At 43.9% G+C, this 25,781-nt stretch overlaps 1 pseudogene; it reads left to right on the top strand.

Moving 5' to 3' along the window:
• The window catches only part of LOC123397141, a 72,551-nt pseudogene that overhangs the window by 21,991 nt on the left and 24,779 nt on the right, over positions 1-25,781 (top strand).

Below are 25,781 nucleotides of genomic sequence, written 5' to 3' on the forward strand. Positions count from 1 at the left end.
ACACAATCTGGTGATGAACATGAACCCGGTGACAATATGGACAGTGATGTTCATAATAATGCTCAACCTAGCAATGATGAGGATGTGGAGATTGAACCTTCAATTAATCCTGATAACCCACAACCTAAGAAATACGATAAGAATGACTTCACTGTTAGGAATCATGGTAAAAAAAGGGAGCCATGGGTTCAGAGACCTATGCCCTTTCCTCGTAAGCCATCCAAGAAAAAGGATGATGAGGACTTGGAGCGCTTCGTTGAGATGATAAGACCCTACTTTCTGCAGATGAGGTTAACTGATATGCTCAAGATGTCTCCGTATGCCAAGTACATGAAAGATATCGTGACTAATAAACGGAAGATACCAGATCTTGAGATCTCCACCATGCTTGCCAACTACACTTTCAAAGGTGGAACTCCTAAGAAACTTGGTGATCCCGGAGTGCCCACTATACCTTGCTCCATTAAAGGAAACTACGTAAGAACTGCCTTATGTGACCTTGGAGCCGGTGTTAGTGTTATGCCGCTCTCTCTTTATCGTAGACTTGAATTGAATAAGTTGACACCCACTGAAATTTCTCTGCAAATGGCCGACAAATCAACTGCTTTCCCTATCGGCATTTGCGAGGATGTGCCTGTTGTGGTTGCTAACACCACTATCTTAGCAGAGTTTGTTATCTTGGATATTCCCAAGGACGATGCCATGGCTGTCATCCTTGGAAGACCCTTTTTAAACACTGCAGGGGCTGTTATAGATTGCAACAAAGGCAATGTCACTTTCAATGTCAACGGTTATGAGCACACAGTGCACTTTCCGAAGAAACGATATCAAGTACATTGCATCAGTGCTATCAAAAAGACTTCATCGATTCTTATTCGGAGCTTTGAATGCCCTATTCCTCGTGCCAAGATGAAGTATGATTCGCTTGCTGGGGAGATACATATCCCCATTGAGGTGACTTAGTGGCTATTTGAAAATTCTCCGTTCTCTCTTGCGATTCGAGAAGGTTTTTTCATGAGGACTTGATCAACCACATTGACGGATTTCTTTCGATGACCATGAAATGGATGAATCAAAGAGTCACATACCTCTGTTTTGAGCTTTCATTTTCTGTTGCTTAGAAGAAAAATGATAGATTTAGTTTAGATTTTCCTGTTTTCTGTTTTAGCGTCCCAGAGAAAAATACCTCGAAAATAAAAGTTCTCCGATGGTCCTGAAAATTTAGTATGATTTTTTCTGGAATATTTGAAAATTACTGGGCCTGAGAGCTGGCCTGGGGGCCAGACCAGTGAACCACCAGCCCTGCCACCGCCACCCCCCTGGTGGCGGCTAGCAAGCTTGTGGGGCCCACAGGGACCCCCTCCACTCATTCCGGCTCCCAGCCTCTTCTTCCACCTCCAGAAAAAATTGTTTCGCAGCTCAAACCCGTGTTCTTGCTCATTTGGCTGTGATTTTTGATCTCCTTGCTCAAAGCACCATTCTCCGAACCGTTTTGGGGAAATTACTCCTTGGTATGTGACTCCTCCATTGGTCCAATTAGTTTTTGCTCTAGTGCTTTATCCTTCGCGTATTCTTGCAACCTTGGTGACCCTGTTCTTGAGCTAGAAATGTTGATTTAGCTGGTCCCAAGTAGTTTTAGCGCGTGATATGGTCTCTAGGCACTAGTAGGAGTAGTTGCTACAAGGTGTGGTTGGTCTTCATTCACTTTTCTCTTGAACTTCAAAAATTTCAGCAAAAGGAAATTATGTTCAGGAGGAATTTTCATGGTGGTTCCTCAAGTAAGAAGGGTCCCCATCTTTCTTTTCGGGAGCCTGAACCTTTTCAACTAAGGGACGCACCGGTACAACCATGTGAATGGCCTTCCGATGAGTTTATGATCGAAGCAGGTTTCAAGGATGAGTTTGATACACTTGTCTGCAATGCCGGGTTAGAAGAATTCCTCTCACACAAATGTGAACAGTATGCTATGCTCACTGCCTCTTTCGTGCGTAGATTTAAATTTTCAGTTGGCCGTGACTCATCCATACTGTTTGGTCTGTATGATAAATCCTACGCCATGGATTTGGAGGATTTCAATAGGATTTGCAAGATACCCGATGAGGGTAGTATTAATGATCCTTCTAAGTCTTCGGTCAGAGACTTTGTCTCCAGTATAACTGTTGGAGAAACCAGAGATATCACGCAAGCCACCATAGGAAGCATCCATTTCCCTGCCTTTCATTACTTTGCCCTCTTCATAGGTAGGTGCATTAATGGCAAGGGTGCACATTGTCACCTATGCGCTTCCGACCTTAGTATCCTTAGGAGCGCAGTAACTGGTGACAGGAGCTTCAATATGGGAGCTATAATAGCAAGGAGGCTGAATAATAATGCCAGTGAGGGGGATTTCTTTGGTGGAGTTTATGCTACACGCTTAGCAAATTTTCTTGGATTATCCATCCGTTCAGAAGACCCTCCTCTCCGTACAGCCTACCTTGATCGTGTCGCTCTAACACGCTACCAGTTCCTTGAGAGAGATCATGGATCCCTCCTATACCGCTTGATATTTAACCGACAGCGTGTTTTCCATATTACCCTCTTGCTCCTGCTTTCTTTGACTTTCAGGTAAAACGAAGATACTACATAACCATAGGAGAGGCAGAGGAGTATGAGAGGGAGGCGACGGCTGCTCGACTTCGTGCGGCAGCTATTCAGGCAGTGGCTGCAGCACTCACGTATAACACCCATTATGATTTTGGGTTTCGCCAGGGCCATCCTTGGGAGTAGACCAAGCTAAGACAAAAGCCTAAGCTTGGGGGAGTACGTGTTCTCACCGACATTACATTCATGCTTATGCTTTCATTTTGATAGCCGGTGTTCACACTTTGCCACTGTATTATCCATGCTAGTTTATTTTAGTTTTCTTGTTTTGTGTCCTTTTGAGAAAACCCAAAAATATTTTTCTTTCTTCTTTTGCTTGTTTGGAGTTTTCCCGTGTACATAGTTTTCTTTTTCTTTGGGGCAAGGTAGAACATACTGGTTACAATGTTTAGTGGTTCTTGCATGCATACCTGTTTAGCTTTCAAAGAGCCAGATTACTTTGTCTTCTCCTTTGTGTTTGCCTGCAGATTTAGCTTAGTCCAATGCACGAGCACTCTTATTATTGTTCACATCTTTCGGTCGTGCAAGTGAAAGGCAATAATGATGATATATGATGAAGTCACTGAGACTGAAAAGCTGGTATGAACTCTATCTATTTTGTTTTTTGTAAATATGACTAGCTTGTCATCTCAGATTCAGCTTTGTTGATAATGGTTTGTCTTGATTGCCAACATAGATTTTGAGATGACTATGATGTAGTATGATAGGATGGTATTCTCCTTTGAATGTTTCAAGTGGCTTGACTTGGAGCATGTTCATGCATGTAGTTGAAACAAAATCAACATAGCCTCTATGTGTTCGTGTTCATGGTGATTTATATCCTGTTCATGCTTGCATTCAATGTTAGTCAAACTCATTGCATCTTGATGACTGTTGTTGCCCTCTAGTTGGTCGCTTCCCAGTCTTTTGCTAGCCTTCACTTGTACTAAGCGGAATACTGCTTGTGCATCCACCTCCATAAAGCCAAAAGTTTTTCCATGAGAGTCCACCATACCTACCTATTTGCGGTATCTACCTGCCGTTCCAAGTAAATTTGCATGTGCCACTCTCTAAACCTTCAAGAAATAATCTGTTTTGCATGCCCGAACCGCTCATGTGGTGACAGGGGGCTATTGGTATCTTCCATGCTAGGAGTGTTATCCTCGACATGTGTTTATTCAGTGTCATTCACGAGAAAGGGGCCGGTAATTGGAATGCCCAGTTCCACGCTTAAATCGAAAACATAACTGTAAAACAAGACTCCCCCCGGATTGATGTTAGTATGGACGGTACCTGAGGATTTGGCTAACCGTGGAGTGTGATTGATTGGTGGTGGGGGAGTTAAAACTTTACTTTTCTGTTTGGGAACCGCCTATATAATGAGTAGCATGGAAGATATTGAGAACTCTTAGTCATTGCGTTGACAATGAAAGCATGCCACCCAAAATTATTATCTCTGTTTTCAAAATCTTGAGCTCTGGCACCTTTGCAAATCAATGCTTCCCTTTGCGAAGGGCCTGTCTATTTATTTTCCTGTCGAGTCATCCTCCTCTTATATAAGCACCAATTAGAGAGCACCCCTATCATTTTTATGCTTTGCTTTTGATTGATATTGAGTATGACTATGACTGGATCTTCGTTGCTATGAATTACAATGTTTAGTCAGCCCTTGATCTTTGAAAGTGCTGTGCATTTATGTTTTGCGGTCTCAGAAAGAGCTAGCAAGATACCACCTATTCATATTGCTTCATGCTTGTTTTGATTGAAGTGTTGGTATTTGAAACTCATTATTATTTCCTCGTTAGCTGATTATGCCATTGATATTAGTTTACCGTGAGACCTTTGTGTTACTTGCTTTTGTGGTTAACTTGTGATCTTCCTGAAATTCTGGTTATGAGTTAGACATAGTTGCAACAACAAGATCAAACAGAGTTTGTCAATGTTTTTCTTTCTCTCTCAGTTTGTCAACTGAGTTGCTTGAGGACAAGCAAGGTTTTAAGCTTGGGGGAGTTGATACGTCTCCATCATATCTACTTTTCCAAACTCTTTTGCCCTTGTTTTGGACTCTAATTTGCATGATTTGAATGGAACTAACCTGGACTGACGTTGTTTTCAGCAGAATTGCCTTGGTGTTATTTTTGTGCAAAAATCAAAGTTCTCCAAACGTTCTGAAAATTTACGAAGATTATTTTTGGAAAATATGAAAAATACCTGCGCAAAGATCCACCTGAGGGGGTGGGCCAGTGGGCCACAAGCCCTCTAGCCGCCACCCCCCTGGTGACGGTGGGCAAGCTTGTGGGGCCCACGTGGCTCTGCCGCCCCAATCTCAGCTCTATAAGTTCACTTTCGTCCCAGAAAAATAAAGAGACAAGATTTCGTCGCGTTTGCGATACGGTGGCGCCGCCACAACCTGTTCTTCATCTCGAGGGCAGATCTGGAGTCCGTTTTGGGCTCCAGAGAGGGGAAATCGTCGCCATCGTCATCATCAACCTTCTTCCCTCTCCAATTCCATGAAGCTCTTCGTCGTTCGTGAGTAATCTATTCGTAGGCTCGCTGGGCAGTGATGAGTAGGATGAGATCTATCATGTAATCGAGTTAGTTTTGACGGGGATTGATCCCTAGTATCCACTATGTTCTGAGATTGATGTTGCTACTACTTTGCCATGCTTAATGCTTGTCATTAGGGCCCGAGTGCCATGATTTCAGATCTGAAATTATTATGTTGCCACCAATATATGTGTGTTTTAGATCCGATCTTGCAAGTTGTAGTTACCTACTATGTGTTATGATCCGGCAACCCTGGAGTGACAATAACCGGAACCACTCCCGGTGATGACCATAGTTTGAGAAGTTCATGTGTTCACCAAGTGTTAATGCGTTGGTCCGGTTCTTTATTAAAAGGAGAACCTTAATATCCCGTAGTTTCCTTTTGGACCCCGCTGCCACGGGAGGGATGGACAACAGATGTCATGCAAGTTCTTTTCCCTAAGCACGTATGACGACACACGGAATGCATGCCTACATCACATTGACGAACGGGAGCTAGCCACATATCTCTCCGTGTTATAACGTTGCATGATGAATATCATCCAAACAAATCACCGACCCATTGCCTACGAGTTTGTCCTACTGCTGCTGTTACTTGTCTTGCTGTGCTGCTACTGTTGCTACTACTGTCGCTTGCTACTGTTGCTACTTGCTACTGCCGTCACTACTGTTGTTCCTTGCCGCTGCTATTACTCGTTACACTGCTGCTACCTGCTACAATACTTTTTCGCTGGTCGTTGACGGGAACAGACAATTTCCGTCAACGAGGCAACTTGGCGCCATTGATACAATCGTTAGAAATAGCCTGCCGTGTCCACAGATCGTTTCTGACACCGTTGTTATCATACTACTTTGCTGTTACTACTTTGCTTGTAGATACTAATCTTTCAGGTGTGGTTGAATATGACATATTCAGCTGCTAATACTTGAGAGTATCCTCTCACCACCTATAGGCATATCAACAAATTTGGGTCGAATACTCTACCCTCGAAAACTGCTACGTTCCCGCGCGCTGGTGGGCCGTCAACAACATTCTTCTAGTTTCGATTGCCGGAGAGTGCTAGCAGCATTCTTCTGGTGCCGTTGCAGGGGAAGTTCTGCTGTCACGGAGTCACTTGCTACGAATCATCTCACTACACAATCACTTGTTACCGACAATTTCAGTGCCTCTAGATTTTACCTTGCTGAAAACCACTTGTCAGATCCTTCTGCTCCTCATTGGGTTCGACACTCTTACTTGTCGAAAGGACTATGATTGATCCCCTATACTTGTGGGTCATCAAGACTCTTTTCTGGCGCCGTTGTCGTGGAGTGAAGCGCCTTTGGTAAGTGGAACTTGGTAAGGAAAAATTCATGTAGTGTGCTGAAATTTATTGTCACTTGTCACTATGGATACTAATTCTTTGAGGGGTTTGTTCGGGGTATCTTCACCTCGAACGGAAGCACGAAGAGTTTCTCCTCAACCTGCTGCACCTACTGAAATTTTTTGCTTTGAATTTCCTTCGGGTATGCTTGAGAAACTGCTGGCTAATCCTTTTACAGGAGATGGAACATCACATCCATACTTGCATCTAATCTATGTAGATGAAGTTTGTGGTTTATTTAAGCTTGCAGGTGTGCCCGAGGATGAGGTCAATAAGAAGGTCTTTCCTTTATCTTTTAAGGATAAGGCGTTGACATGGTATAGGCTATGTGATGATACTAGATCACGGGACTACAATCGGTTGAAATTGGAATTTCATCAAAAGTTTTATCATATGCATTTAGTACATCGTGATCAAAATTATATTTATAATTTTTGGCCTCGTGACAGACAAAGCATCGCTCAAGCTTGGGGGAGGCTTAAATCAATGTTATATTCATGCCCCAATCATGAGCTCTCGAAAGAAATTATCCTTCAGAACTTCTATGCTCGGCTTTCTCATGATGATCGCACCATGCTTGACACTTCTTTTACCGGTTCTTTTATGAAGAGAGATATTGACTTCAAATGGAATTTATTGGAGACAATTAAACGCAACTCTGAAGATTGGGAGTTTGAAGAAGGTAAGGTGTCAGGTATGAATTTCACGTTTGATTGCGTTAAATCCTTTGTTGAGACAAATACTTTTTGTGACTTTAGCGCTAAGTATGGACTTGACTCTGAGATAGTAGCTTCATTCTGTGAATCCTTTGCTGCTCATATTGATCTCCCCAAAGAGAAGTGGTTTAAATATCATCCTCCTTTAGAAGTCAATGTAGTTAAACCCACTCCAGTTGAAGAGAAAGTCATTGCCTATAATGATCATGTTGTTCCCAGTGCTTACATTGAGAAACCACCTTTCCCTATTAGGATAAATGATCATTCTAAAGCTTCAACTGTGATACGTAGAGGCTATATTAGAACACCTAGACCACCTGAGCAAATTATAGTTGAACCTAACATTGCTATTATCAAAGATCTTCTGTCCGACGATGTTGAGGGACATAATATTCACTTCTGTGAAGATGCTTCTAGAATTGCTAAACCTCGTGTTAGAGACAAACATAGGCCTGTTGTTGACATGCCTGTTGTTTCTGTTAAGATAGGACACCATTGTTATCATGGTTTATGTGATGTGGGTGCTGGTGTTAGTGCAATACCTCAATCCTTATACGATGAAATCGAAGATGAGATTGCACCTGTTGAGATAGAACCTATTGATGTCACTATTTAGCTTGCCAATAGGGATACTATCTGCCCTGTGGGAATTGTTAGGGATGTTGAAGTCTTGTGTGGTAAAACGAAGTATCCTATTGATTTCCTCGGTCTTGCTACCGCACAAGATAGCTTTTGTCCCATCATATTTGGCAGACCTTTTCTCAATACCGTCAATGCTCATATTGACTGTGAGAAGCAAACTATCACTGTTGGCTATGAAGGTGTGTCACACGAGTTCAACTTCTCCAAGTTTGGTAGACAACCTCATGAAAAGGAGTTGCCTAGTAAGGATGAAACTATTGCCTTAGCTTCTATTGCCATGCCCCCTACTGATCCCTTAGAGCAATACTTTCTTGAGCATGAAAATGATATGCATATGGATGAAAGGGATGAGATAGATAGAGTTGTCTTAGAACAATATCCTATCCTTAAGAATAATCTACCTGTTGAACTGCTTGGGGATCCACCCCCACCAAAGGGTGATCCTATGTTCGAGCTTAAACAGTTACCTGATACTCTTAAGTATGCTTATCTTGATGAAAAAGAGATATATCTTGTTATAATTAGTGCTAGCCTCTCAGAGCATGAAGAAAAGAAGTTACTAAAAATTCTGAGGAAGCACCGTGCTGCTATTGGATATACTCTTGATGATCTTAAGGGCATTAGTCCCACTCTATGCCAGCACAAGATTAAAACTGATCATGATTTCAAACTAGTTGCTCATCATCAAAGGAGATTAAATCCTAAGATGAAAGAAGTAGTGAGAAAAGAAATACTAAAGCCCCTGGAAGCGGGTATTATCTATCTTGTTGCTCATAGCGATTGGGTGAGTCCGGTGCATTGCGTCTCTAAGAAGGGAGGCATTACCGTTGTCCATAATGATAAGGATGAATTGATCCCACAAAGGATTATTACTGGCTATAGGATGGTGATCGATTTTAGGAAATTGAATAAAGACACTAGGAAAGATCATTACCCTTTGCCTTTTATCGACCAAATGCTAGAAAGGCTGTCTAAACACACACACTTCTGCTTTCTAGACGGTTATTCTGGTTTCTCCCAAATACCAGTTGCACAATCTGATCAGGAGAAAACCACTTTCATTTGCCCTTTCGGTACCTTTGCTTATAGACGTATGCCTTTTGGCTTATGTAATGCACCTGCCACCTTTCAAAGATGTATGATGGCTATATTCTCTGACTTTTGTGAAAAGATTGTTGAGGTTTTCATGGATGAGTTCTCCGTTTACGGGTCTTCCTTTGATGATTGCCTCAGCAGCCTTGATCGAGTCTTGCAGAGATGTAAAGACACCAATCTTGTCTTGAATTGGGAGAAGTGCCACTTTATGGTTAATGAAGGCATCGTCTTAGGACATAAAATTTCTGAAAGAGGTATTGAAGTCGATAAGGCTAAGGTTGATGCAATCGAGAAAATGCCATACCCCACAGATATCAGAGGAATAAGAAGTTTCCTTGGTCATGCTGGTTTCTATAGAAGATTCATTAAAGACTTCTCTAAGATTTCTAGGCCTCTTACCAATCTCTTGCAAAAGGATATTCCTTTTGTCTTTGACGATGATTGTGAGGAAGCCTTCGAAATAGTTAAGAGGGCTTTGATAACTGCACCTATTGTTCAACCGCCTGATTGGAACTTGCCTTTTGAGATCATGTGTGACGCTAGCGATTATGTTGTTGGTGCTGTTCTAGGGCAAATAGTTGATAAGAAGTTGAATGTTATTCACTATGCTAGTAAAACTCTAGACAGTGCCTAGAGAAACTATGCCACTACGGAGAAGGAATTTTTAGGAGTCGTGTTTGCATGTGAAAAGTTCAGGTCTTACATAGTTGATTCCAAAGTCACTATTCACACTGATCATGCTCCTATTAAGTACCTCATGGATAAGAAGGACGCTAAACCTAGACTTATCAGATGGGTTCTCTTGCTACAAGAATTTGATTTGCACGTTGTCGACAGAAAGGGTGATGATAACCCAGTAGCAGATAACTTGTCTAGGTTGGAGAACGTTCTTGATGACCCACAACCTATTGATGACAACTTTCCTGATGAGCAACTAAACGTGATCAATGCTTCACGTAGTGCACCGTGGTATGCTGATTATGCAAACTATATCGTTGCCAAATATATACCACCTAGTTTCACGTACCAGCAAAAGAAGAAATTCTTCTTTGACTTGAGACATTACTTTTGGGATGATCCTCACCTTTATAAGGAAGGAGTAGATAGTGTTATTAGACGTTGTGTACCTGAACGTGAACAGGGACAGATCCTACAGAAGTGTCACTCCGAGGCCTACGGAGGACACCATGCGGGAGATAGAACTGCACACAAGGTAGTGCAATCAGGTTTCTATTGGCCCACTCTCTTCAAGGATGCCCGTAAGTTTGTCTTGTCTTGTGACGAATGTCAAAGAATAGGTAATATTAGCAAACGTCAAGAAATGCCTATGAACTATTCACTTGTCATTGAACCATTTGATGTTTGGGGCTTTGATTATATGGGGCCTTTTCCAAAATCCAATGGGTATACTCATATCCTAGTTGCTGTTGATTACGTCACTAAGTGGGTAGAAGTTATCCCCACTAGTAGTGCTGATCACTACACCTCTATCAGGATGCTTAAAGAAGTCATCTTCCCTAGATTTGGAGTCCCTAGATATCTAATGACTGACGGTGGTTCACATTTCATTCATGGTGCTTTCTGTAAAACGCTTGCTAAGTACGATGTCAACCATAGAATTGCGTCTCCCTATCACCCTCAGTCCAGTGGTCAAGTAGAGCTAAGTAATAGAGAGATTAAACTGATTCTGCAAAAGACTGTCAACAGGTCTAGAAAGAATTGGTCTAAGAAGCTCGATGATGCACTGTGGGCTTATAGAACTCCCTATAAGAATCCCATGGGCATGTCTCCGTACAAAATGGTGTATGGGAAAGCATGTCATTTACCTCTTGAGCTTGTGCATAAAGCTTATTGGGCAATCAAAGAGCTCAACTTTGATTTCAAACTTGCCGGTGAGAAGAGGTTATTTGATATTAGCTCGCTTGATGAGTGGAGAACTCAGACATATGAGAATGCCAAGCTGTTCAAAGAGAAGGTTAAGAGGTGGCATGATAAGAGGATACAAAAGCGCGAGTTTGATGTAGGTGATTATGTCTTGCTATATAACTCTCGTTTAAGATTCTTTGCAGGCAAGCTTCTCTCTAAGTGGGAAGGTCCCTATGTTGTTGAGGAAGTATATCGTTCCGGTGCTATCAAGATCAACAACACGGAAGGTAATTGTCCGAGAGTTGTAAATGGGCAGAGAATCAAGCATTATATCTCAGGTACTCCCATAAATGTTGAGACCAATATCATCAATACCATAACTCCGGAAGAATACCTAAGGGACATTTATCAGCCTGTTTGAGACTCCGAAAACGAAGAGGTATGTGATTCGGTAAGAAAACAGAGTCCAAAACTTTTCCAGTAGGAATTGTTTTTCGTTTTGGAGTATTTGAAAAAATACAAAAAATGGAAGTAGTCCGGAAAGTGCACGAGGAGGCGACAAGCCTGCACGACGCGGTCCCACCCCCTGGCCGTGCCGTGAGGGCTTGTGGCCACCTCGTGTGCCTCCCAGACTTCATTTTCGTGCGGGGTACTCCTTCTGGTCTGAAAAAAATCATTTTATATACTTCTGTTTGGTCTGACCCCTGCATCACGCAGATTTCCTCTGTTTTTCGTTTCGAGCCTGTTTTCTGTCGCATATTTAGAGCAAGATGTCGTCTCAGGAATCTGCGGGGGAGAACAATCTCCCCCAAGTTTATGGAGAAGCAAGTGCTGATCTGAAAAGGATGGAGGTCATGGAGGCTAAGGAAAGGCTACCTAAAGAAACCAAGGGCAAAACCAAGGAGAGGAATCATGCGTGGGACGAAGTGCAATTTGTGCTCAACAGGGAAGAAGTTGAAGAAGTGGATTTCCTCCAACCCTACCTCCACCTACTGTCTCCATCCTTGATTGAACTCTTGAGGTTTTGTGAAACAACTCGTGCTCGCAATACTTGTCTCACTCGTGAAGTTGTTTTGCTGGAAAAACATATCGCAGATCTCCAAGGTATAAATCAAAGATTAATGGCCCTCTTGGAGTCAAAGATTGCAACAACTCCTCCACCTTCACCACCAAAAGAAGACAACTGAGCATTGGTATGGGCAATCCCCTTGCCTTCTGCCAAGCTTGGGGGAGTTGCCCGGTATCATATCACCATCACATCTTTTACCTTTACCTTTGTTTTAGTTTTCCTTCTCAGTTTTCCCTTTCTCTAATAGTTTAAAAGTCTTAGTGTTTTAGTCTTAAGTTTTGCTTTGTGTCACCCTCGATGTATTCGAGCTCGTGAGCCATATAATAAAGAGTGTCTTAGTTGAAGGGCTTTGCCTCTTGTCATGATCAAAAGAGTGAGAATAGAACAAAAGCATGAAAGATCATGTAATGATCTTATGGGAAGTGATGGCTTCACATATAAAAAGAATGAGGATTGAAACTTGTTGAGGGTAGGAAAACGTAGACCTTGGTCATTGTTGCAATTAATAGGAAGTGATAAAGAAGGAGAGGTTCACATATAAATCTATCATCTCTCACACCATCTATGATTGTGAACACTCACTAAACTATTATATGCCTAGAAGTAGATGTTGGACAGGGAAGACAACATAATGAATTGTGTTTGCTTGGTTCCGAACAATGTTATATGATTAGAGATCCCTTAGCATGTGACGATTGCTTCCACCTCATATTAGCCAAAACTTCCCGCACCAAGTAGAGATACTACTTGTGCATCCATAAACCTTCAAACCAGTTTTGCCATGGGTGTCCATCATACCTACCTATGGATTGAATAAGATCCCTCAAGTAAGTTGTCATCGGTGCAAGCAATAAAAATTGCTCTCTAATATGTATGATCTATTAGTGTGTGGAAAATAAGCTTTATACAAACCTGTGATGAGGAAGACATAAAAGCGACAGACTGCATTATAAAGTTCTTTATCACAGGAGGCAATATAAAGTGACGTTCCTCCGCACTAAGAGGACACGCATCCAAACCTCAAAAGCGCATGACAACCTCTGCTTCCCTCTGTGAAGGGCCTATCTTGTACCTTTACTTTTTGCCCTTGAAAGAGAGATTTGCTTTACAAGCTCTTATTTGACTCTTTCTGATGTTGTGATAAATTTCAATTGCTTCAATGACTAAAGGCTATCGGTTATTACTTCTCGGTAAGGTTCTTGATCCATGCTTCACTTTGTGAAGGAATTATCACTTTAGCATGAGAGATTATATGTTGGTATTGCTGTTCTGATCTTGATCATGATGCATGCATGTTCGTATCTTGTTTTGTCGACACCTCTCTCCCTAAACATGTGGACATATTTATTGAGCTAGGCTTTCGCTTGAGGACAAGCGAAGTCTAAGCTTGGGGAGTTGATACGTCCATTTTGCATCATGTTTTCATGTTGATATTTACCGCTTCTTTGGCTATTATTTCACTTCACGGTACAATTCTTATGCTTGTTCTCTCTTATTTTGCAAGGTTTACATGAAGAGGGAGAATACCGGCAACTGGAATTCTGGCCTGAAAGTGGAGCAAAGTTGAGATACCTATTCTGCGCAACTCCAAACGCCGTAAAAATCAATGAGGATTTTTTTTCCGGATTTATAAAAAATATTGGGCCGAAGAAGTGCCACAGGGGCGCCAGGGGTTGGCCAAAAGCCTGCACGGTGCAGCCACCCCCCCAGGCCGCGCCATGAGGGCTTGTGGGCAACCTGCTGGCCCACTTGCCCCCCTCTTTTGCTATATGAAGGGTTTCGTCCAGGAAAAAAAATCAAGGAGGAGCTTTTTCGTGGTTTCGCCGCTGCCACAAGGCGGAACTTGAGCAGAACCAATCTAGAGCTTCGCCAGGACGATCCTGCCGGGGAAACTTCCCTCCCGGAGGGGGAAATCGTCGCCATCGTCATCACCAACACTCCTCTCATCGGAGGGGACTCGTCACCATCAACATCTTCATCAGCACCATCTCATCTCCAAACCCTAGTTCATCACTTGTAACCAATCTCCGTCTCGCGACTCCGATTGGTACTTGTAAGGTTGCTAGTAGTGTTAATTACTCCTTGTAGTTGATGCTAGTTGGATTACTTGGTAGAAGAGTTTATGTTCAGATCCTTGATGCTACTCATTACCTCTCTGGTCATGGATATGATTATGCTTTGTGAGTAGTTACTTTGGTTCCTGAGGACATGGGATAAGTCATGCTAATAGTAGTCATGTGAATTTGGTATTCGTTCGGTATTTTGGTGTGTTGTATGTTGTTTTTCCTCTAGTGGTGTTATGTGAACGTCGACTACATAACACTTCACCACTATTTGGGCCTATAGGAAGGCATTGGGAAGTAGTAAGTAGATGATGGGTGGCTAGAGTGACAGAAGCTTATGTTGGAATTATGCCCTAGAGGCAATAATAAATGTATAGTTATTATTATAATTCCTGTATCAAGATAATAGTTTATTATCCATGCTATAATTGTATTGAATGAAGACTCATTTACATGTGTGGATACATAGACAAAACACCGTCCCTAGCATGCCTCTAGTTGGCTAGCCAGTTGATCGATGATAGTCAGTGTCTTCTGATTATGAACAAGGTGTTGTTGCTTGATAACTGGATCACGTCATTGGGAGAATCACGTGATGGACTAGACCCAAACTAATAGACGTAGCATGTTGATCGTGTCATTTTGTTGCTACTGTTTTCTGCATGTCAAGTATTTATTCCTATGACCATGAGATCATATAACTCACTGACACCGGAGGAATACTTTGTGTGTATCAAACGTCGCAACGTAACTGGGTGACTATAAAGATGCTCTACAGGTATCTCCGAAGGTGTTAGTTGAGTTAGTATGGATCAAGACTGGGATTTGTCACTCCGTGTGACGGAGAGGTATCTTGGGGCCCACTCGGTAATACAACATCACACACAAGCCTTGCAAGCAATGTAACTTAGTGTAAGTTGCAGGATCTTGTATTACGGAACGAGTAAAGAGACTTGCTAGTAAATGAGATTGAAATAGGTATGCGGATACTGACGATCGAATCTCGGGCAAGTAACATACCGAAGGACAAAGGGAATGACATACGGGATTATACGAATCCTTGGCACTGAGGTTCAAACGATACGATCTTCGTAGAATATGTAGGATCCAATATGGGCATCCAGGTCCCGCTATTGGATATTGACCGAGGAGTCTCTCGGGTCATGTCTACATAGTTCTCGAACCCGTAGGGTCTGCACACTTAAGGTTCGACGTTGTTTTATGCGTATTTGAGTTATATGGTTGGTTACCGAATGTTGTTCGGAGTCCCGGATGAGATCACGGACGTCACGAGGGTTTCCGAAATGGTCCGGAAACGAAGATTGATATATAGGATGACCTCATTTGATTACCGAAAGGTTTTCGGAGTTACCGGGAATGTACCGGGAATGACGAATGGGTTCCGGGAGTTCACCGGGGGGGGCAACCCACCCCGGGGAAGCCCATAGGCTTTGGGGAGACACACCAGCCCTTAGTGGGCTGGTGGGACATCCCCAAGGGAGCCTATGCGCCAAGAAAAGAAAATCAAAGGAAAAGAAAAAAAAAGAGGGAGGAAGTGGGAAGGGAGGGGGACTCCTCCCACCAAACCAAGTCCAACTCGGTTTGGGGGGGGGGGAGTCCTCCCCCCCTTTGCTCGGCCGACCCCTTGAGGGTCCCTTGGACCCCAAGGCAAGGTTCCCCTCCCTCCTCCTATATATATGGAGCTTTTAGGGCAGATTTGAGACGACTTTCTCACGGTTGCCCGACCACATACCTCCATAGTTTTTCCTCTAGATCGCGTTTCTGCGGAGCTCGGGCGGAGCCCTGCTGAGACAAGGTCATCACCAACCTCCGAAGCGTCGTCACGCTGCCGGAGAACTCTTCTACCTCTCCGTCTCTCTTGCTGGATCAAGAAGGCCGAGATCATCGTCAAGCTGTACATGTGCTGAACGCGGAGGTGCCGTCCGTTCGGTACTAGATCGTGGGACTGATCGCGGGATTGTTCGCGGGGCGGATCGAGGGACGTGAGGACGTTCCACTACATCAACCGCGTTCTCTAACGCTTCTGCTGTACGATCTACAAGGGTACATAGATCACTCATCCCCTCTCGTAGATGGACATCACCATGATAGGTCTTCGTGCGCGTAGGAAATTTTTTGTTTCCCATGCGACGTTCCCCAACAGTGGTATCAGAGCTAGGTTCATGCGTAGATGTCTTCTCGAGTAGAACACAAAAGTTTTTTGTGGGCGGTGATGTGCGTTTTGCTGCCCTCCTTAGTCTTTTCTTGATTCCGCGGTATTGTTGGATTGAAGCGGCTTGGACCGACATTACTCGTACGCTTACGAGAGACTGGTTTCATCGTTACGAGTAACCCCCTTTGCTCAAAGATGACTGGCAAGTGACGGTTTCTCCAACTTTAGTTGAATCGGATTTGACCTAGGAGGTCCTTGGATGAGGTTAAATAGCAACTCATATATCTCCGTTGTGGTGTTTGCGTAAGTAAGATGCGATCCTACTAGATACCCTTGGTCACCACGTAAAACATGCAACAACAAAATTAGAGGACGTCTAACTTGTTTTTGCAGGGTATGATTGTGATGTGATATGGCCAACGGTGTGATGTGATATATTGGATGTATGAGATGATCATGTTGTAATAGAAATATCGACTTGCACGTCGATGGTACGGCAACCGGCAGGAGCCATAGGGTTGTCTTTATACTAACGTTTGTGCTTGCAGATGCGTTTACTATTTTTCTAGGATGTAGCTTTAGTAGTAATAGCATAAGTAGCACGACAACCCCGATGGCAACACGTTGATGGATGATCATGGTGTGGCGCCGGTGACAAGAAGATCGTGCCGGTGCTTTGGTGATGGAGATCAAGAAGCACGTAATGATGGCCATATCATGTCACTTATGAATTGCATGTGATGTTAATCCTTTTATGCACCTTTTTTTGCTTAGAATGACGGTAGCATTATGAGGTGATCTCTCACTAAAATTTCAAGACGAAATTGTGTTCTCCCCGACTGTGCACCGTTGCTACAGTTCGTCGTTTCGAGACACCACGTGATGATCGGGTGTGATAGACTCAACGTTCACATACAACGGGTGCAAAACAGTTGCGCACGCGGAACACTCGGGTTAAGCTTGACGAGCTAGCCTAGCATGTGCAGACATGGCCTCGGAACACATGAGACCGAAAGGTCGATCATGAATCATATAGTTGATATGATTAGCATAGGGATGCTTACCACTGAAACTACTCTCGACTCACGTGATGATCGGACTTGGGATAGTGTAAGTGGATCATGAACCACTCAAATGACTAGAGAGATGTACTTTTTGAGTGGGAGTTTAGCATATAATTTGATTAAGTTGAACTCTAATTATCTTGAACATAGTCTAAGTCCACTTTGAATATATTTGTGTTGTAGATCATGGCTCACGCGACAGTCATCCTAAATTTTAATACGTTCCTAGAGAAAGCTAAGTTGAAAGATGATGGAAGCAACTTCGTAGACTGGGCTCGTAATCTTAAGCTAATCTTACAAGCTGGGAAGAAGGATTATGTCCTTAATGCTGCGCTAGGAGATGAACCACCCGCTACGGCTGATCAGGATGTTAAGAACGCTTGGTTAGCACGTAAGGAGGTTAGCACGTAAGGAGGACTACTCAATAGTTCAATGTGCAGTCTTGTATGGCTTGGAACCGGGACTTCAACGTCGCTTTGAGCGCCATGGAGCATTTGAGATGTTCCAGGAGATGGAGTTTATCTTTCAGAAGAACGCCCGGATCGAGAGGTATGAGACCTCCGATAAATTCTATGCTTGCAAGATGGAGGAAAACTCGTCTGTCAGTGAACATGTGCTCAAAATGTCTGGGTACTCAAACCGTCTAGCTGAACTGGGGATTGAACTCCCGCAAGAAGCTATCACTGACAGAATCCTTCAATCACTGCCGCCAAACTATAAAGGCTTTGTGTTGAACTACAACATGCAAGGGATGAACAAGTCTCCCGGCGAGTTGTTTGCGATGCTGAAAGTCGCAGAGTCTGAACTCCGTAAAGAGCATCAAGTGTTGATGGTGAGCAAGACCACTAGTTTCAAGAGAAACGGCAAAGGCAAGAAGGGCAATTCGAAGAAGAGCGGCAAGCCTGGTGCCAATCCGCCGAAGAAACCCAAAGCTGGACCTAAGCCTGAAACAGAGTGCTTCTATTGCAAGGGTATGGGTCACTGGAAGCGCAATTGCCCCAAGTATCTGGCAGATAAGAAGGCGGGCAAAGAAAAATCAGGTATATTTGATATACATGTTATTGATGTGTACTTAACCGGCTCTCGTAGTAGTGCCTGGGTATTTGATACCGGTTCTGTTGCTCACATTTGCAACTCGAAGCAGGAACTGCGGAATAGACGAAGGCTGGCGAAAGACGAAGTGACGATGCGCGTAGGAAACGGTTCCAAGGTTGATGCAATCGCCGTCGGCACAGTGTCACTTCAGCTACCATCGGGATTAGTGATGAACTTAAATCATTGTTATTTAGTGTCTGCGTTGAGCATGAACATTATATCTGGATCTTGTTTATTGCGAGACGGTTACTCTTTTAAGTCTGAGAATAATGGTTGTTCTATTTCTATGAGTAACATCTTTTATGGTCATGCACCGAATGTGAGAGGATTGTTCATATTGAATCTTGATAGCGATACGCATATACATAACATTGAGACCAAAAGAGTTAGAGTAAACAATGATAGCACCATATTTTTATGGCACTGCCATTTAGGTCATATTGGTGTAAAGCGCATGAAGAAACTCCATGCTGATGGACTTTTGGAGTCACTTGACTTTGATTCACTTGACACGTGCGAACCATGCCTCATGGGCAAGATGACTAAGACTCCGTTCTCCGGAACAATGGAGCGTGCAAGTGACTTGTTGGAAATCATACATACCGATGTGTGTGGCCCAATGAGCGTGGAGGCACGCGGCGGATATCATTATTTCCTCACCTTCAGTGACGATTTAAGTAGATATGGTTATGTCTACTTGATGAAGCACAAGTCTGAAACATTTGAAAAGTTCAAGCAATTTCAGAGTGAAGTGGAAAATCATCGTAACAAGAAGATCAAGTTCCTATGGTCTGATCGTGGGGGTGAATATCTGAGTTTCGAGTTTGGTGCTCACTTAAGACAATGTGGAATTGTTTCACAGTTAACACCGCCTGGAACACCACAGCGTAATGGTGTGTCCGAACGTCGTAATCGTACTTTGTTAGAGATGGTGCGATCTATGATGTCTCTTACTGATTTGCCGTTATCGTTTTGGGGTTATGCATTAGAAACAGCTGCATTCACTTTAAATAGGGCACCATCAAAATCCGTTGAGACGACACCATACGAACTGTGGTATGGCAAAAGGCCAAAGTTGTCGTTTCTTAAAGTTTGGGGATGTGATGCTTATGTCAAAAAGCTTCAGCCTGAAAAGCTGGAACCCAAAGCGGAAAAATGCGTCTTCATAGGTTACCCAAAAGAGACAGTTGGGTACACCTTCTATCTCAAAACCGAGGGCAAAGTGTTTGTTGCTAAGAACGGAACTTTTCTCGAGAAGGAGTTTCTCTCGAGAGAATTGAGTGGGAGGAAGATAGAACTTGACGAGGTTGTCGAACCTCTCATCCCTCTGGATGGTGGCGCAGGGCAAGGGGAAACCTCTGTCATTGCGATGCCGGTTGAGGAGGAAGTTAATGATGATGATCATGAAACTCCAGTTCAAGTTTCTATTGAACCACGCAGGTCGACGAGATCACGCACTGCTCCAGAGTGGTACGGTAATCCCGTCTTATCAATCATGTTGTTAGACAACAATGAACCTGCAAATTATGAAGAAGCAATGGTGGGCCCAGATTCCAACAAATGGCTAGAAGCCATGAAATCCGAGATAGGATCCATGTATGAGAACAAAGTGTGGACTTTGGAGATACTACCTGAGGGCCGCAAGGCTATTCAAAACAAATGGATCTTTAAGAAGAAGACGGACGCTGACGGTAATGTGACCGTTTATAAAGCTCGACTTGTGGCAAAGGGTTTTTCACAAGTTCCAGGAGTTGACTACGATGAGACCTTCTCACCCGTAGCGATGCTTAAGTCCGTCAGAATCATGTTAGCAATAGCTGCATTTTTTGATTATGAAATCTGGCAGATGGATGTCAAAACGGCGTTCCTTAACGGTTTTCTTAAGGAAGAGTTGTATATGATGCAACCCGAAGGTTTTGTCGATCCTAAAAATGCTGACAAGGTGTGCAAGCTCCAGCGATCCATTTATGGACTGGTGCAAGCATCTCGGAGTTGGAACAAACGCTTTGATGAGGTGATCAAAGCATTTGGGTTTATACAAGTGGTTGGAGAATCTTGTATTCAAGAAAGTGAGTGGGAGCTCTGTGGCGTTTCTAATATTATATGTGGATGACATATTACTGATTGGGAACAACGTAGAGATTTTGGAGAGCATAAAAGGTTACTTGAATAAAAGTTTCTCTATGAAGGACCTAGGAGAAGCTGCTTACATTCTAGGCATTAAGATCTATAGGGATAGATCGAAACGCCTGATAGGACTTTCACAAAGCACATACCTTGATAAAGTTTTGAAGAGGTTCAAAATGGAACAGTCCAAGAAAGGGTTCTTGCCAGTTTTGCAAGGTACGAGATTGAGTAAGACTCAGTGCCCAGCAACTGATGAAGATAGAGAGCATATGCGCTCCGTCCCCTATGCTTCAGCCATAGGTTCTATCATGTATGCGATGCTGTGCACTAGACCGGATGTTAGCCTAGCCATGAGTATGGCAGGTAGGTTCCAGAGTAATCCAGGAGTGGATCACTGGACAGCGGTCAAGAATATCCTGAAGTACCTGAAAAGGACTAAGGAGATGTTTCTCGTGTATGGAGGTGACGAAGAGCTCGCCGTAAAAGGTTACGTCGATGCAAGCTTTGACACAGATCCGGACGACTCTAAGTCGCAAACCGGATACGTATTTATTCTTAATGGGGGTGCAGTAAGCTGGTGCAGTTCCAAGCAAAGTGTCGTAGCAGATTCTACATGTGAAGCGGAGTACATGGCTGCCTCGGAGGCGGCTAAGGAGGGTGTCTCGATGAAGCAGTTCATGACGGATCTTGGAGTGGTGCCAAGTGCACTGGATCCAATAACCTTGTTCTGTGACAACACTGGTGCCATTGTCTTAGCAAAGGAACCAAGGTTTCACAAGAAGACCAGACACATCAAACGACGCTTCAACCTCATCCGCGACTACGTCGAGGAGGAGGACGTAAATATATGCAAAGTGCACACGGATCTGAATGTAGCAGACCCGCTGACTAAACCTCTTCCACGGCCAAAACATGATCGACACCAGAACTGTATGGGTGTTAGATTTATTACAATGTAATTCACATGGTGATGTGAGGGCTAGATTATTGACTCTAGTGCAAGTGGGAGACTGTTGGAATTATGCCCTAGAGGCAATAATAAATGTATAGTTATTATTATAATTCCTGTATCAAGATAATAGTTTATTATCCATGCTATAATTGTATTGAATGAAGACTCATTTACATGTGTGGATACATAGACAAAACACCGTCCCTAGCATGCCTCTAGTTGGCTAGCCAGTTGATCGATGATAGTCAGTGTCTTCTGATTATGAACAAGGTGTTGTTGCTTGATAACTGGATCACGTCATTGGGAGAATCACGTGATGGACTAGACCCAAACTAATAGACGTAGCATGTTGATCGTGTCATTTTGTTGCTACTGTTTTCTGCGTGTCAAGTATTTATTCCTATGACCATGAGATCATATAACTCACTGACACCGGAGGAATACTTTGTGTGTATCAAACGTCGCAACGTAACTGGGTGACTATAAAGATGCTCTACAGGTATCTCCGAAGGTGTTAGTTGAGTTAGTATGGATCAAGACTGGGATTTGTCACTCCGTGTGACGGAGAGGTATCTTGGGGCCCACTCGGTAATACAACATCACACACAAGCCTTGCAAGCAATGTAACTTAGTGTAAGTTGCGTGATCTTGTATTACGGAACGAGTAAAGAGACTTGCCAGTAAACGAGATTGAAATAGGTATGCGGATACTGACGATCGAATCTCGGGCAAGTAACATACCGAAGGACAAAGGGAATGACATACGGGATTATACGAATCCTTGGCACTGAGGTTCAAACGATAAGATCTTCGTAGGATATGTAGGATCCAATATGGGCATCCAGGTCCCGCTATTGGATATTGACCGAGGAGTCTCTCGGGTCATGTCTACATAGTTCTCGAACCCGCAGGGTCTGCACACTTAAGGTTCGACGTTGTTTTATGCGTATTTGAGTTATATGGTTGGTTACCGAATGTTGTTCGGAGTCCCGGATGAGATCACGGACGTCACGAGGGTTTCCGGAATGGTCCGGAAACGAAGATTGATATATAGGATGACCTCATTTGATTACCGGAAGGTTTTCGGAGTTACCGGGAATGTACCGGGAATGACGAATGGGTTCCGGGAGTTCACCGGGGGGGGCAACCCACCCCGGGGAAGCCCATAGGCTTGGGGGAGACACACCAGCCCTTAGTGGGCTGGTGGGACAGCCCCAAGGGAGCCTATGCGCCAAGAAAAGAAAATCAAAGGAAAAGAAAAAAAAAGAGGGAGGAAGTGGGAAGGGAGGGGGACTCCTCCCACCAAACCAAGTCCAACTCGGTTTGGGGGGGAGTCCTCCCCCCCTTGGCTCGGACGACCCCTTGAGGGTCCCTTGGACCCCAAGGCAAGGTTCCCCTCCCTCCTCCTATATATATGGAGCTTTTAGGGCAGATTTGAGACGACTTTCTCACGGTTGCCCGACCACATACCTCCATAGTTTTTCCTCTAGATCGCGTTTCTGCGGAGCTCGGGCGGAGCCCTGCTGAGACAAGGTCATCACCAACCTCCGGAGCGCCGTCACGCTGCCGGAGAACTCTTCTACCTCTCCGTCTCTCTTGCTGGATCAAGAAGGCCGAGATCATCGTCAAGCTGTACGTGTGCTGAACGCGGAGGTGCCGTCCGTTCGGTACTAGATCGTCGGACTGATCGCGGGATTGTTCGCGGGGCGGATCGAGGGACGTGAGGACGTTCCATTACATCAACCGCGTTCTCTAACGCTTCTGCTGTACGATCTACAAGGGTACGTAGATCACTCATCCCCTCTCGTAGATGGACATCACCATGATAGGTCTTCGTGCGCGTAGGAAATTTTTTGTCTCCCATGCGACGTTCCCCAACAGCTTAAACCCTAGTTTATGCGTTACTTCGTAAGGGGCTGATTTGGATCCACTAGTTTAATGCTATGGTTAGACTTGGTCTTAATTCTTCTTTCGTAGTTGCGGATGCTTGCGAGAGGGGTTAATCATAAGTGGGATGCTTGTCCAAGTAATGGCAGCACCCAAGCGCCGGTCCACCCACATATCAAACTATGAAAGTAACGAACGTGAATCATATGAACATGATGAAACTAGCATGACAGAAATTCCCGTGTGTCCTTGGGAGCGTTTTTCCTCCTATAAGACTTTGTCCAGGCTTGTCCCTTGCTACAAAAGGGATTGGGCCACTTTTCTACACCGTTGCTACTTTTGTTACTTGTTGCTTGCTACGAATCATCTCACTACACAATTACTTGTTACCAACAATTTCAGTGCATGCAGATTTTACCTTGCTGAAAACCACTTGTCAGATCCTTCTGCTCCTCGTTGGGTTCGACACTCTTACTTACCGAAAGGACTACGATTGATCCCCTATACTTGTGGGTCATCAGGGGGCGACAAGTAACATGTATATATCAAAAGATTGAAGAGAACTTTCAAGATGATTAATTATGAGCAAGACCGGCTCAACATATTTTTTATCTAGTTGAAGCATTGAAAGACTGGTTCAGCATTTCATGGATTTCTTTATCCCCGATAATTTGATCAAAGTCAATTGGAGTTCAGTGGTTTGACGGGGCGTTACCAACAATCATAACCCGCCATTATCAATCATAACCCGCCGAAGCAAGAGAAGCTAGTTCAACATTGTGTGGATTTCTTATTCCCAAAATTTACATCAAGCCAAAGCATTGGAGGACGATTCAATGGCATATGTATTTTATTGCGGAGGACACATACCTGCAAGATGATTGAAGACAGTTCAAATAAACCCGGATTTTTCAAGGAGCCACTTTAGTAAATCAAGCCGGCCAGTGGAGCAAGCTAGTCCCTTAACATATTTATTATTCTGATTTCAGGAGATTACCTTGAAAAAATTCAAGCTAACCTGGGGGCTAATGTTGGGGATATACCCCATGGTGTAACCCGACTTGAAGTATGACCCGCCAAGGACTTGGCGACTCACCGGCGACTCAGCAGTGATCTCGTGGGCGACTCATACTTGACCCCGCAGGCGACTCAGATAAACGACGAAGCCCCAAGGCCCGGCGTACACCCTGGCATAAAGGCGGCTCATCGAGAGGCCAAGAGGGTCGACTTACAAGAGAAGGCCCAAGAAGAGGAAAGACTCCTTCACAAAGGAAACAAGACCCGGATTAGGATTCAAGAGAGACTAGTCCTATTCTTACTCCTAGTAGGACTCTACATGTAAACGTACCCCTTCCACTTATATAAGGAGGGGTAAGGCGCCCCAAGAGGGACAAGACAAGTTAGATTGAGCCATGACAAGTTCAGGCAATTAGAGATAGACATATTAGACACCCTCGAGATTAGAGGTAGCGATTTCGCACCCTTGTAATCGAGATCATCATCTTCATCAATGAAACACAAGCAGGACATAGGCTTTTACCTCCATCGGAGGGGCCGAACCTGGGTAAACTCGCGTCTCTAGATTCCGACTAACCCCTCTCAAGCCGCCACATAGTTGCGATGGCCTCACACCTAATTTCTCTCACGAGGACATATGCCATGACAAACCATGACACTCTTCCTTATCAGATGTAAGTGAGTCATTTCCAATTATAGTATCCTTTGAGTGTTATTTGTGTCGTGGTCAGTGATACGTCTCAACCGTATCTATAATTCTTGATGGTTTCACGCTGTTATCTTGTCTTCTTTGGTTGTTTTGTGTACCTTTTATATCTTTTTTGGGACTAACTTAATGATTCAGTGCCAAGTGCCAGTTCCTGTTTTTCCGTGTTTTTGACTCTTTTCAGATCTTATTTTGGAATGGAGTCCAAACGGAATAAAAACACCGAAATGATTTTTTTTCCCGAACGGAAGAAGACCAGGGGGCCTTTGGGCCAAGCCAAGTGGGCTCCAGGGAGCCCACAAGCTCCCACCACGCCACCAGGGGGGAGGCGGCGGTGGGCAAGCTTGTGGCCTCCCTGGCCGCTCCCTGACCTAGGTATTTGGCCTATAAATTCCCAAATATTCCGCAAAAAATCAGGGGAGCCTCGAAAATACTTTTCCGCCGCCGCAAGCTTCCGTTTCCGCGAGATCTCATGTGGAGACCCTTCCCGGCGCCCTGCCGAAGGGGACTTTGGAGTTGGAGGGCTTCTTCATCATCATCATCGCCTCTCCAATGACTCGTGAGTAGTTCACTTCAGACCTACGGGTCCGTAGTTAGTAGCTAGATGGCTTCTTCTCTCTCTTGGATCTTCAATACAAAGTTCTCCATGATCTTCATGTAGATCTATCCGATGTAATCTTCTTGGGATTATTCCATCTGTGCCCCCAATTCCTTAGTTGTGCTCAGTTTTCCCCATGCTTCAAACTTTTGCTCACTTTTCCCCTCTCCCTTAGTTGAAA

The sequence above is a fragment of the Hordeum vulgare genome, chromosome 5H (genome assembly GCF_904849725.1).
Source record: "Hordeum vulgare subsp. vulgare chromosome 5H, MorexV3_pseudomolecules_assembly, whole genome shotgun sequence".
Taxonomy (NCBI): domain Eukaryota; kingdom Viridiplantae; phylum Streptophyta; class Magnoliopsida; order Poales; family Poaceae; genus Hordeum; species Hordeum vulgare.